The sequence below is a fragment of the Myotis brandtii genome, unplaced genomic scaffold, assembly GCF_000412655.1.
Source record: "Myotis brandtii unplaced genomic scaffold, ASM41265v1 scaffold550, whole genome shotgun sequence".
Taxonomy (NCBI): Eukaryota; Metazoa; Chordata; class Mammalia; order Chiroptera; family Vespertilionidae; genus Myotis; species Myotis brandtii.
In genome coordinates this window covers 2440526-2451171 of record NW_005370043.1, presented here as the reverse complement: position 1 = coordinate 2451171, position 10646 = coordinate 2440526, and the positions used below count along the sequence as shown (strand labels likewise).

The 10646-nt window shown below is 55.1% G+C and overlaps 1 protein-coding gene across 3 annotated transcripts in view; it reads right to left on the bottom strand.

Moving 5' to 3' along the window:
* Positions 1-10646, bottom strand: part of SH3PXD2A (SH3 and PX domains 2A) — a 229280-nt gene that overhangs the window by 82830 nt on the left and 135804 nt on the right. The window lies entirely within an intron of this gene.

Genomic DNA, 10646 nt, shown 5'->3' with positions numbered 1-10646 from the left:
GGGAGGGACGGGGGTCAGCAGTGAGGTGGGAAGGGACTTTGATGAAGGGGAAGGAGGGAGTTTGATGTCCAGCTGTGAAGGTTTCAGAATCTGGGAATCATGTCTGGGTGCACTGAAGGGAGATTTTTATAAGAGGTGAGGCAGACAGTTAGGGGTGGGGCGGAGAGAGGCTGGGACAGCCTGGCAATGATGTCACCAGCCCAGGGGCTCTGGGCCTGGCTCTGCTCTCAGTGGATGGTGGCCCTGGGCCGTCCGCTCCAAACTCGTGCTTTTCAAACGACAGGCTGTCACGCAGCAGTGAGTTCTGAAATCAACTCCGTGTGTCCCAACAAGTATTTAAAAGAGAACAGACTAAATGACCAAGTCACCCATAGGAAGGTTACATATTGTTTGTGAAACTCATTTCAGATGTCTATCTACCTGCCTGTCTGTCTGTCTGACTGTCCGTATTGGGTTTTGATGTGAAATTTCTTACTATGGCAGAAAAGTTTTTAAAACACTGACAAATTCTTGGGACCTCAGCTTTTCGCTTCTAAAATCAGGCTATTCTGCCCTAGCTGCTGTGGCTCAGTTAGTTGGAGCATTGGCCCATGCACGGGAAGGTGACAGGTTCCATTCCGTCTGGGCATATATGGGAGGCAACCGATTGATGTTATCTCTCTCACATCAATGTTTCTCTCTCCCTTTCTCTCTCTCTCTCTCTCTTTCTCTCTCTCTCTCTCTCTCTCTCTTCCTCCCTAAAATCAATTTTTTTTTAATGAGGCCACTCTGCGGATCCTCATGGGCAGCAAATTCTCTGTGAAACCAATACAGTGAGACACAGTGTGTTGGTCGAGGCCAGGCCAGCAGGGTCTGGGCAAAGGGGCCTCAGGTCAGCTGAGGTCTGGAGAATGTCGGGGGATTTTCCCACCCTGCGGAGCCCCGAGCTGGGTTTTTGTTCTGGCTTTTGAGAGCCATTGCACAGAATGGTCTCAAGGGGCAGTGACCTCAGGGAAGAGAGATGGAGGGGACATGAATGCTGTTCTTTGCCCCCATTTGCGCCCTGATCCACACTGTGGCACTGAGGGCCCTTGTGTCCAACAAGAATCCGTCCTTTCTCCTCAGGCCTGTGTTTTCCAGGGTTCTGAGAATGGGCCCCATTGTGACCATGGGGACGGTCCAGAGAGGCCGGAATTTGTGCCTGGGGTGAAAAAACTGAATTCCTGGTGAGGGAAGGGGTCTCATGTACCCCCGGGCTGTGTCCAGAGAGGCTGATGCCATGGCTATGGTGGACCCCAAGCATTGTGCTTGTCTCCCGAACGTCCCAGAGGGGCGCTACCATCGCTCAGCGAAAGGACAAAGCCCCGTCTGTCTGTCCCTCTCCTCTGACTTGCCTCACCGTTCTGGGCAAAGGCCCTGAGCGTGTCTCTAGCCCAGGGACAGCTCCTCGGTATCCAGGCCCCAGAGCAGAAGGTTAAGAATGTGGGTGGAGCCCTAGCCAGTTTGGCTCAGTGGACAGAGCGTCAGCTCTGGGACTGAAAGGTCCCGGGTTCGATTCTGGTGAAGGGCACATACCTCGGTTGCAGACTCGATCCCCAGCCCTGGTGGGGGCGTGTGCAGGAGGCAACCAATCGATGTGTCTCTCTCACATCAATGTTTTTCTCTCTGTGTCTGTCTCTCCCCCTCACTCTCTCTAAAACTCAATGAGAAAATATCCTCAGGTGAGGATTAACAAAAGACAAAATAAAAAAAATAAAAGTATGGGTGGAGTCGAGGGTGCTTCAGCCACTTACTACTTGGTGACACAAGCAAGTTACTCAACCTCGGTACCTTCAGTTGTCAAAGGGGATAAAAGTAGTTCCTACCGCTATTGTTGTTGGGATCATCTGGGACAGTGTACAAAGCTCCTAGAGCCACATCTGGAGCCAGAGAACCCCTGGGTTCAGGAAGGAACCTAGATTTGGAGTGTGGACAGTGGCCACAGTATAGGAAGGGCTGACTGGCCCGCCTCATGGGTTTGGACTTTGTAAGACCCTGGATAGGTGAGGAAGAGAAAGGTAAAAGGGAGGCAGAGACTCAGGGCTAGAAACACCAAGACAGCACCACCCAGTTCTAGAATGTTCTTAGCTCTGGTGTGAGTGAGCGCAGCTTCCTGGAAGAGGAGACCTGGCTGTGGTGCTGCTTTCTAATGTGCCCCTCCCGCCCCAGGTCCATGCCACGGTCCCTGGGCTGCTTCTTGCCGGCTCTGCCCGGGAGGGACCTGTGGCTGGTCTGCGGCCCCAGGACTGCCCGGCTCCACGGTCCCCAGAGAGGCTGTTTCTCTCAGTAGAGGTTTTGTAACTTCTGGGGACAGTGATGCTGGGTTGATGTGGTCCTGGGCTCTGTGCCCTTCAATTGTCTCTCCTTCCCCATTTCAGCTCCCAGCCTCAGGCCACTTCGCAACACCCCACCCCCAAACCCAGCCTGGAGCAGCACCCCGGCCCCTCCCTGGATAGCTTTTACCAAAAAGGGGCCGCGTGCTAACCTGACTAACTCAGGGAAGGCCTGCGTGGCAGCCTGGCAAACTCAAGAGACCTGAAGTAACCACAAAGGATGGTCTGAAATTAAAACCTTCCATTAACAAGTGACTTATAGTCATATAGTGGGTAGTCATGTCCTAGGCCAGTATCTTCCCTCACAAGGATCAGCTTCCAAATTGACTGAGCCGACTGTCTTTTGGCACCTAAGATACCATACCTGTGGAATGTCAGGGTTACTCGTAACTTCCCTTTTTCCGGACCCCTCAAGGGCACAACGAATGGCACCAGGGCGGAAACCACAAATTCCCCCATTGCTGTTGTTATTGTGTGAACTGTCCTGTACCCACCATCTTTTCACTTTTCATCCAATCCCAGAGGTTTCCCCGCTTTGCTTTCTCCCACCTCTAGTCTGTCAACCAATGGATTTCATGTAACCCACTCTGTCTCCTCCTCTGATGGAAATTTATAAAACTAGGGAAAAAGCTGCCTTTCTTCGGAGCATTATCTCAATCCATGGAGATTCTGCTTCCCAGCAATTGTTGACAGTTTGGCTCAAGTAAACTCACAAAGAGACCTGAAGTAACCACAAAGGATGGTCTGAAATTAAAACCTTCCATTAACAAGTGACTTATAGTCATATAGTGGGTAGTCATGTCCTAGGCCAGTATCTTCCCTCACAAGGATCAGCTTCCAAATTGACTGAGCCGACTGTCTTTTGGCACCTAAGATACCATACCTGTGGAATGTCAGGGTTACTCGTAACTTCCCTTTTTCCGGACCCCTCAAGGGCACAACGAATGGCACCAGGGCGGAAACCACAAATTCCCCCATTGCTGTTGTTATTGTGTGAACTGTCCTGTACCCACCATCTTTTCACTTTTCATCCAATCCCAGAGGTTTCCCCGCTTTGCTTTCTCCCACCTCTAGTCTGTCAACCAATGGATTTCATGTAACCCACTCTGTCTCCTCCTCTGATGGAAATTTATAAAACTAGGGAAAAAGCTGCCTTTCTTCGGAGCATTATCTCAATCCATGGAGATTCTGCTTCCCAGCAATTGTTGACAGTTTGGCTCAAGTAAACTCACAAAAATTCTTTACAGGTTTGAATGTTTTCTTACATTAACCACTACTATGACTTTGCTGTTTCTCCCCTTCACTCCAGGTTCCATGAGGCAGGTACTGTGACATCTGCCCAGGCCCTGCACAGGGCTGGGCACCATGGGTGTTTGCTGAATGAATGCATGAATGCATGAATGCATGAATGCTCTGACTCTGGCGACCAGGCTCGGGGCTCTGAGGTTCTGGCTGGAGCTTTGGTATCATCCCGAGCTGTCCTCCAGGCAAACCCTGGGCCTCTCCCCTCCCGTCCTTCCTTTCCCCCCAGGAAAGCTCAGTGGAAGTGCCGCTTCCTCCAGGAGGTCTTCCCTGATCATCACAGATGGGTCAGCAAGCACGGATGTCAGTTTGTGTAAAATACGAAAGGGCTTGAGCGGCCTCTGATGACGGGGCACTTCCTGTCCATTCATGAGGCTGACCTTGGTCTCGGCTCCATCCTCTGTGACATCACTGAGTTGTCAGGAAACCACTGTGGCAGCACAGCCCGCTTTGCTGACATCCTGCCTGATTACTTCACGTGGGTCTCCGTCCTCCCCATCTGGACCAGTGTCTCACCGCCTCCTCCGCTGTCTCCCCTGCGGCCCAAGTCTGAGAACACGGGCACGTGTGCACCAGCAGGTGCTGACTGTGTGCTTCACATACATGGTCGCAACTCTCTTGACCACCCCAAGAGCTGGGCACTATCACTACCCCCATTTTCCAGATGAGGAAACTGAGGCATAGAGAGCTTAAATCACTATTCAGTGGCAGAGCTGAGATTTGAACCAGTGCTGGCTGACTCCTACGTGCACACTTAGAACCTCCATGATCTTTCTGGTCTCTTTCTTGGCCGTCCTACCCTGCAGGCCTCCAGGAACACCCTCTGCCCCTGCCCACCTACCTACGCCCAGAAGCCTCCAAGCCTGCACTGGGCATATCCCCCCTCGCCCAGCCCTCTCCCTGCCCCTCTGTCTTTAACTCTCCCTCAGCATCCAAGTCCAGGCGGAGGTTTGGCTCCCCAAGGCAGCCTTCCCTGCACAGCCCCGCCCAGCCCCCAGGGGTCTCCCTCCCTTGCCAAGGCTCCCCTGCACTCCTGGCCTGAGCCTCTCCTTTGGGCCTGCTTAACCACCTCATCCCTGCACTGGTCAGTCCCACCCTCCTGGGAAGAGGACCACAGGGCCTGGCCCCTCCAGGCAGGCCTTCCTGAGAGCTCCAACCACGGTGACATGGGCCTTGAGCAGACCTGGCAGTCCAGTCTCCGCACCCTTGTTACAGAAATGCAGGGCTGGGGTGGCCCTTCCCTGCCGCTCACCAGGCTCTGCCTCTGATCTGCTGCTGAACTCCCTGCCTGTCAACGGGCATTTGCTGAGCATCGATTATGTGCCAGGCCCTGGGGTCACAGGGTTGAGGAAAACAGACGCATCCCCTGGGGCCATGAACAGAACCAAATAAAGCAAATTGGCCAACTGGGTTAAGAGCCCAGAAGAAAAGGAAAATGAAGAAAGAAAGGGAGGTCTCTCTGAAGAGAGGATTGAAGGAGAGCCGGAGGGGCAGCTGGAAGGGCGGGGCAGAGGGGCGTGGGGGTGGGGGCACAGGCACCTGGAAGATCTTGGAAGTCATCCTGAGCACAGGCTTCTTGGAAAGCTCCCTTTGGAGGTGGGCGGGTGCCCCACACCCGCCCTTGGGTGGGACAGCCCCGTGGCCCCGAGTTCACTGGCTCCCAGAGTTCCCTTCGGGATGAAGCCCCAGGAGCTGGTGGATAATGTACCACCTCTGGCTGCCTTTCCTCCCCTGCCTGCCTTCACGCCCTCACTGGTGTCACCTCCCAAATCAACTGCTAGGTCTCAAATCTTCATCCCCAGATCTGCCTCTGAAGACCTTGGTAGGCCAGAAACACCTACCTCTCCCTCTTTCTGGCCCATCAAGATCTTCCTAGCCCGTAGGATCTAGCACAGTGCCCAACACACAGTGGGGGCTTTACCCGCACATGCTGGGTGTGGGCCAAGGTGGGGATAACCCATGTCTTCTGCCCTCTGGCTCCCGAGGCAGCTGCCTGCAGCATGGCAGGTCCCCACGTGTCCCTGGGCAGGTGAGACAGGCGCACAGGTGCCCTCTCCCACTTGGGGTGGGGATCTGGCCACGCCCAGTTATTAATCTTTAATTCTCTGGCTTGGCAGATACAGCGTTCTCTAATCAGGAGGCTGTCTCTACCTAATTAAGTCAGACCTGACCACAGCCCAGCGCCTGCTTCCCTGGCCATTTAGAGGAGCTGCCCCTCCTGTCCATGGGCCAGGCTCCTAGTCAAGCCTCCCTAATGTTTCAGCTCTCCCTTCCATGCACCAGCATTCGGGATGCTCCGAGCTGGGGATGCTCTGGAAATCCTCTGGGAAGGTTCTGAGGGCCGGGAAGAGCACTGGATTTTGAGTTTGAAAAAAAAAAAAGCACAAGTTTTCTGAGCCTAAGGTTCCTCAGCTGCAAAAAGGAGGCATGAATCTCACAGGACTGTAATGATGACTGAACAAGATAGATCATGCTAAAGGGTCCAGCATAGCTGCAGGCAGTACCATTGCAGCCTGCAGGCACCCGCCAAAATGCCGGTGGCTGTAATATCCCATGTTGCCACAAGGTGGAGCAAGAAACACATCCCATGAACTAAGGCACTTGAAGTGACCAAGTTATAAGTGGTGACTCAACTCCAATCAACCTTAAGACACAACTCACAGGGCCTGTAAAGGGGAAAGGGTCATGCTCTCTAGAACGCTGTCTCTTTCACATCTTACTGTTGTTATGAATGTCTTCAGTGTCTTCCATTCCTACAGCCAACAGCGGCCCAGCCAAAGCCAATACTCTCTCTCCAGGAAGAGTATTTATTTATTTTTCTTTTATTAATCCTCACCCGAGGACATGCTTAGAAAGAGACATGGGGAGAGAGAGAGAGAGAGAGAGAGAGAGAGAGAGAGAGAGAGAGAGACACTAGCCAGAAGGCAATTTCTTTAATCCCTTTAAACTGCCACAGTTTCAGGAACTCTAACCTAATTGCCCTTCTCTCCCACTCCCCTTCAGGGACTGGCTCTCACTTCACTCTCGGCTTGAATGCTGCCTCTTCAGGGAAACCTCCCTGACCACCTCACCAGGCTGGACTGTTGCTGTGGATCCCCATTGGCTCAGCAGCTGTCGTAAGCCCCATTTTACAGATTGAGAGACTGAGGCCCTGGAAGTTTAACTATTTCCCAGGCCGCACAGCAGGTAGGGGAGGAGCCAGGCTGCTAGTCAGAGCAGCAGAGGGCTCCCACAGCAGCCAGCCAAGCCCTGCCTGTGCGGTCTCTCTCCCCACGGGCAGGGCGGAGCCATGTCCATTTGCATGGGTCCCATGCCTCACACTGAGAAGGTGATCAAAAACGGGTTAATGCCTCCTGCCTGGAAGCCACAGAGGAAGCCCTGGTCTAGGAGGCCAAAGACTTGGGTTTGAGATTTAGCTCTGCCGTGGACCCTTTGTGGAGGGTTAGCAAACCAGGGGGCTGGTTACGACGGAGGGGTGGTAATTATGGGGTGGGGGGAACTAAAACCCCCTTTGCACATGACAAAACAGCAAAAGCCGGCTTCAGAGCGGGGTGTCCCCACTGTTGTCTCTGAAGTTAGTTAAACTCAAGGTCACACTGCTGGCAGCAGGGGAGCCTGGATCCTGAGATCCGGAGTCAGACTCCAGAGCAGGCCTGACCTGAAAGCTGACCAGATCGAGGAGGTGGGGTTCCTGGAGGAGCCTCCCCAAATTCTCGGGGCTATCCCGGCGGCACTGCCACACCCCTCCGTCTTCCTTCTGGGTGTGAGGCAGGGCTGGCCAAGTCCCCTCTGTCCTCCTGGACTCTGCTTTCTGCAGGGAGGACAGCCACAACCTCGAGCCCCTTCCGAAAGATCGATGGGAAGGGAGGTGGGGAGGCCTTGCAGAGGAATGCCTCCTTGGGTCTGATCTTGTGCCCACCCCGGGCCCAGAGCAACTGCCTGCTCTCTGCCCTGGGCTGCGTCCCTGGAAGCCTCACTCTGCGCCCTCCAGGGTAGCTCTCGGGCCACGTCAACAAGCCCCTGGCCCAGACCAAACCCCTGCTCTGCCTTAGTCAGGTACCACAGCCTCCGTCCCTTTCTTGTGGGCCTGCCAGGTGTCCCACGGACATGGCAGGTGGCAGGGTGCTGAGGGTGGACCTCTGGGCCCTAGGGAAGGCGGCTCTCTGGGCAGGCTGGGCAGAAACAGCTCTGATCTGGCCATGGGCCTGCTGCCTCTCACCCCAGGTCCCTCCGGAACATTGGACCATTGTTCTAGGCCCCAAGAGGGTGGCTCTGCGGCCCTGGGGCTGAAGAACAAAAACCTGTTTAGCAAGGCTCTGCTCCACCCGTGCCATTTCAAGAATTGAGCCAGGATCCTGGCTGGCTTCAGCAGGAAGAGATGAGCCCAGGCCTAGAGGGGGCACAGGGAGCAGGAGAACCTTAGCCCATTCCATGAGCACACCAGGAGCCACCGGAGTTCTTGTGCCAGTAGACAGGTAGCGGGTCAAAGCGATGCTCACTGTGTGGTGAGAGGCAGGCACACCTGCCCAGCCCTGGCCTCCATTATCCCCTCTGCGACAGGCTCAAGCTGAGAGCAGAGAGCCAACAATGGTCAGGTGACAAAAAGAGGCTGTAGCCCAGCCTTGTGGCTGCAAGTAGCTGTCCCAAATAAAGATTAAAGTGAAGTGTGGGGCTGGGCCAACAGACTCCTGGGGAGGTGACCGTGGAGGGAAGAACCAGTGCAAAGGCCCTGGGGCAGGAACAAGTCTGACCCGTGTGAGAAGCAGCAAGCTTCCAGTGTGGCTGGAGCTGGGATGGTGGGAGAGCAGCAGGAGGTGTCACCAGAGGGGATGGAGGAGGCAGGAGGAGTAGGCCTTGACTCTGAGTGACAGTGGTGGGGGGCAGCAGGGAACATTTTGAGCAGAGGAGTGACATGACCTGATGTGTATTTTTAAATCGTCATTCCTCCCACTGCTTTGAAATGGACCACAGAGAACCAGGGCAGAAGCAGGACACCAGTCAGGAGGCCAGAATCCAGGTGAGAGGATAAGGGTTGGCCGGGGGTGGCAGCAGGGGAGATCGAGGTGTGGACTGCTCTAAGGTGGCGCTGCAGGGTGTGCTGATGAGTTGGGTAGAGAGGTGTGAAGGGGAAAGGTGAATCTAAAATGATGCCAGGCCCGGCTGGAGTGGCTCAGTGGTTGAGCGCTGACCTATGAACCAGGAGGTCATGGTTTAATTCCCGGTCAGGGCACATGCCCGGTTGCGGGCTCCATTTCGAGTAGGGGGTGTGCAGGAGGCAGCCGATCAATGATTCTTTTTCATCATTGATGTTTCTCTCTCTCTTTCCCTCTCCTTCCTCTCTGAAATCAATAAAAATATATTTTTAAAAATAAATGAATAAAATAAAATAATGCCTCGGGCCCCAGCTGACATCAGCCCTGCTCACACGCAACAGCAATACGCATCAGACAGTCTTAGTAGTTAGAGGACGGGGCCAGTTGTCTAGAAGAGCAATTGCCAGCAGCCGGGAGGTGGGCCCCGCTCTCCACTGAGGAAGTTTGCGGGCGGGTGGCCTGGATCAAAGCCCAGGGCTCAGGCCTGCTGCCCCCCCCCCCCCAACCCCCCCCCCCTTCCACTGCTGGGCTGCTGCAGGCCTTGCCTTCTGTGCAAGAGGGAAAGGGACACGGCCCCCACCCGGCCCCCGGGAACGCTCAACGCCCCTGCAGCAGCGCACTTGAAAGAGGCCGGGGTTATCTGCAAAACTCCAATTAAACCCACAGGCTTTGATAATTTGATAAGCCACTCCACAGTCGCCCCAGAGTCAAAATACACTGTTACTTGATCCCGTGTTTATGTTCAGGATGGTGGCCTGGGAAGGTGCAAGCAGGTCTGAGAGGGAGGGGGTGCAGGCGCGAGGCTGACAGATATCAGCCCGCCAGCCCAGGGTTCACCTCCAGGGCTGGGCTCTTATGGGAGCACAGTCTACAGTGGAACGCGGGCCTCTCTTGGCAGGTCCTGCAGGCCGAGCGGGGCCAGGGGAGGAGAAGCCACCTAGAACATCTGGCTGCATTAACCCCACTTCAGAGCCTCCTGCCTGCTTTGAGCTGGAGGGGGCGCTGTTCTCGGACCATATCTTGCCAGACCAAGTGCGAACCAGCCCAGGTGACTGATACCACCTCAAGAAACAGGCAGATAACCCCATGGCCATGGTGACTTGGAGGCCCAAGGCTTTACACCTGCAAAAGCCAGGCTGTGGTCTGCAGGGGTAGAGCATACCCATTCCACTCTGTTCCACAACCTTCCTCAGACAAAACTGTGAGCATCCCTATGTGCCAGTGGCACCTGCCAGGTTACCTCAGTTCACATTACTCCGTAAGCCCCCTTGACCTCTCTGAAATACGTATTATCTCATTTTAGGGGTGGAAAAACAGAAACAGAAAGGCAGAGAGGTTGAGCAATGGTCAGAGATCACGGAGGTGGGCGGCAGGTCCTGAGCCGGGAGCCGGGCCCTGCAAAGCCATGCCCGCTGTCTCGCCAGTGCCCAGCTGTCTCCCTGAGCCGGGTTTGCACCATTCCTCGAGGGCCTTTCGGAGACAGGCAAAAGGCTCCCCTGCCATTAGTGCACAGGCCGACGGGTAAACTAGGGCCCGTTTACTCAGCTGTCTGGCGGAGAGTGGCGTTTAGCGGCACACCTGCTACTTCACCCACCAGCCATGTCCCTCTCCCCTCCCGTGGGCACATGATCACGAGTGACTCCAATGGCAACCCTCCCCGAAAGGAGCCCCTCTCTCCCCATGGAAGGGAGGAGAACAGGAGGTTCCGAGAGGCCATCCCCGTTGGGGGTGGCAGAGCCAGGTAGGGACTCAGAGATGGACACTGCTGGTCTCTACAGCCTTCATCTGCCTGGGGAAAGTGAGGAAGGACTGGCAGGGGAGCACAGAGGGCAGGACAGAGAGGGCACAATGAGAGGCACCAGGCCCACCTTCTGGTCCCCCACCTCCACCCCAGGTCAGG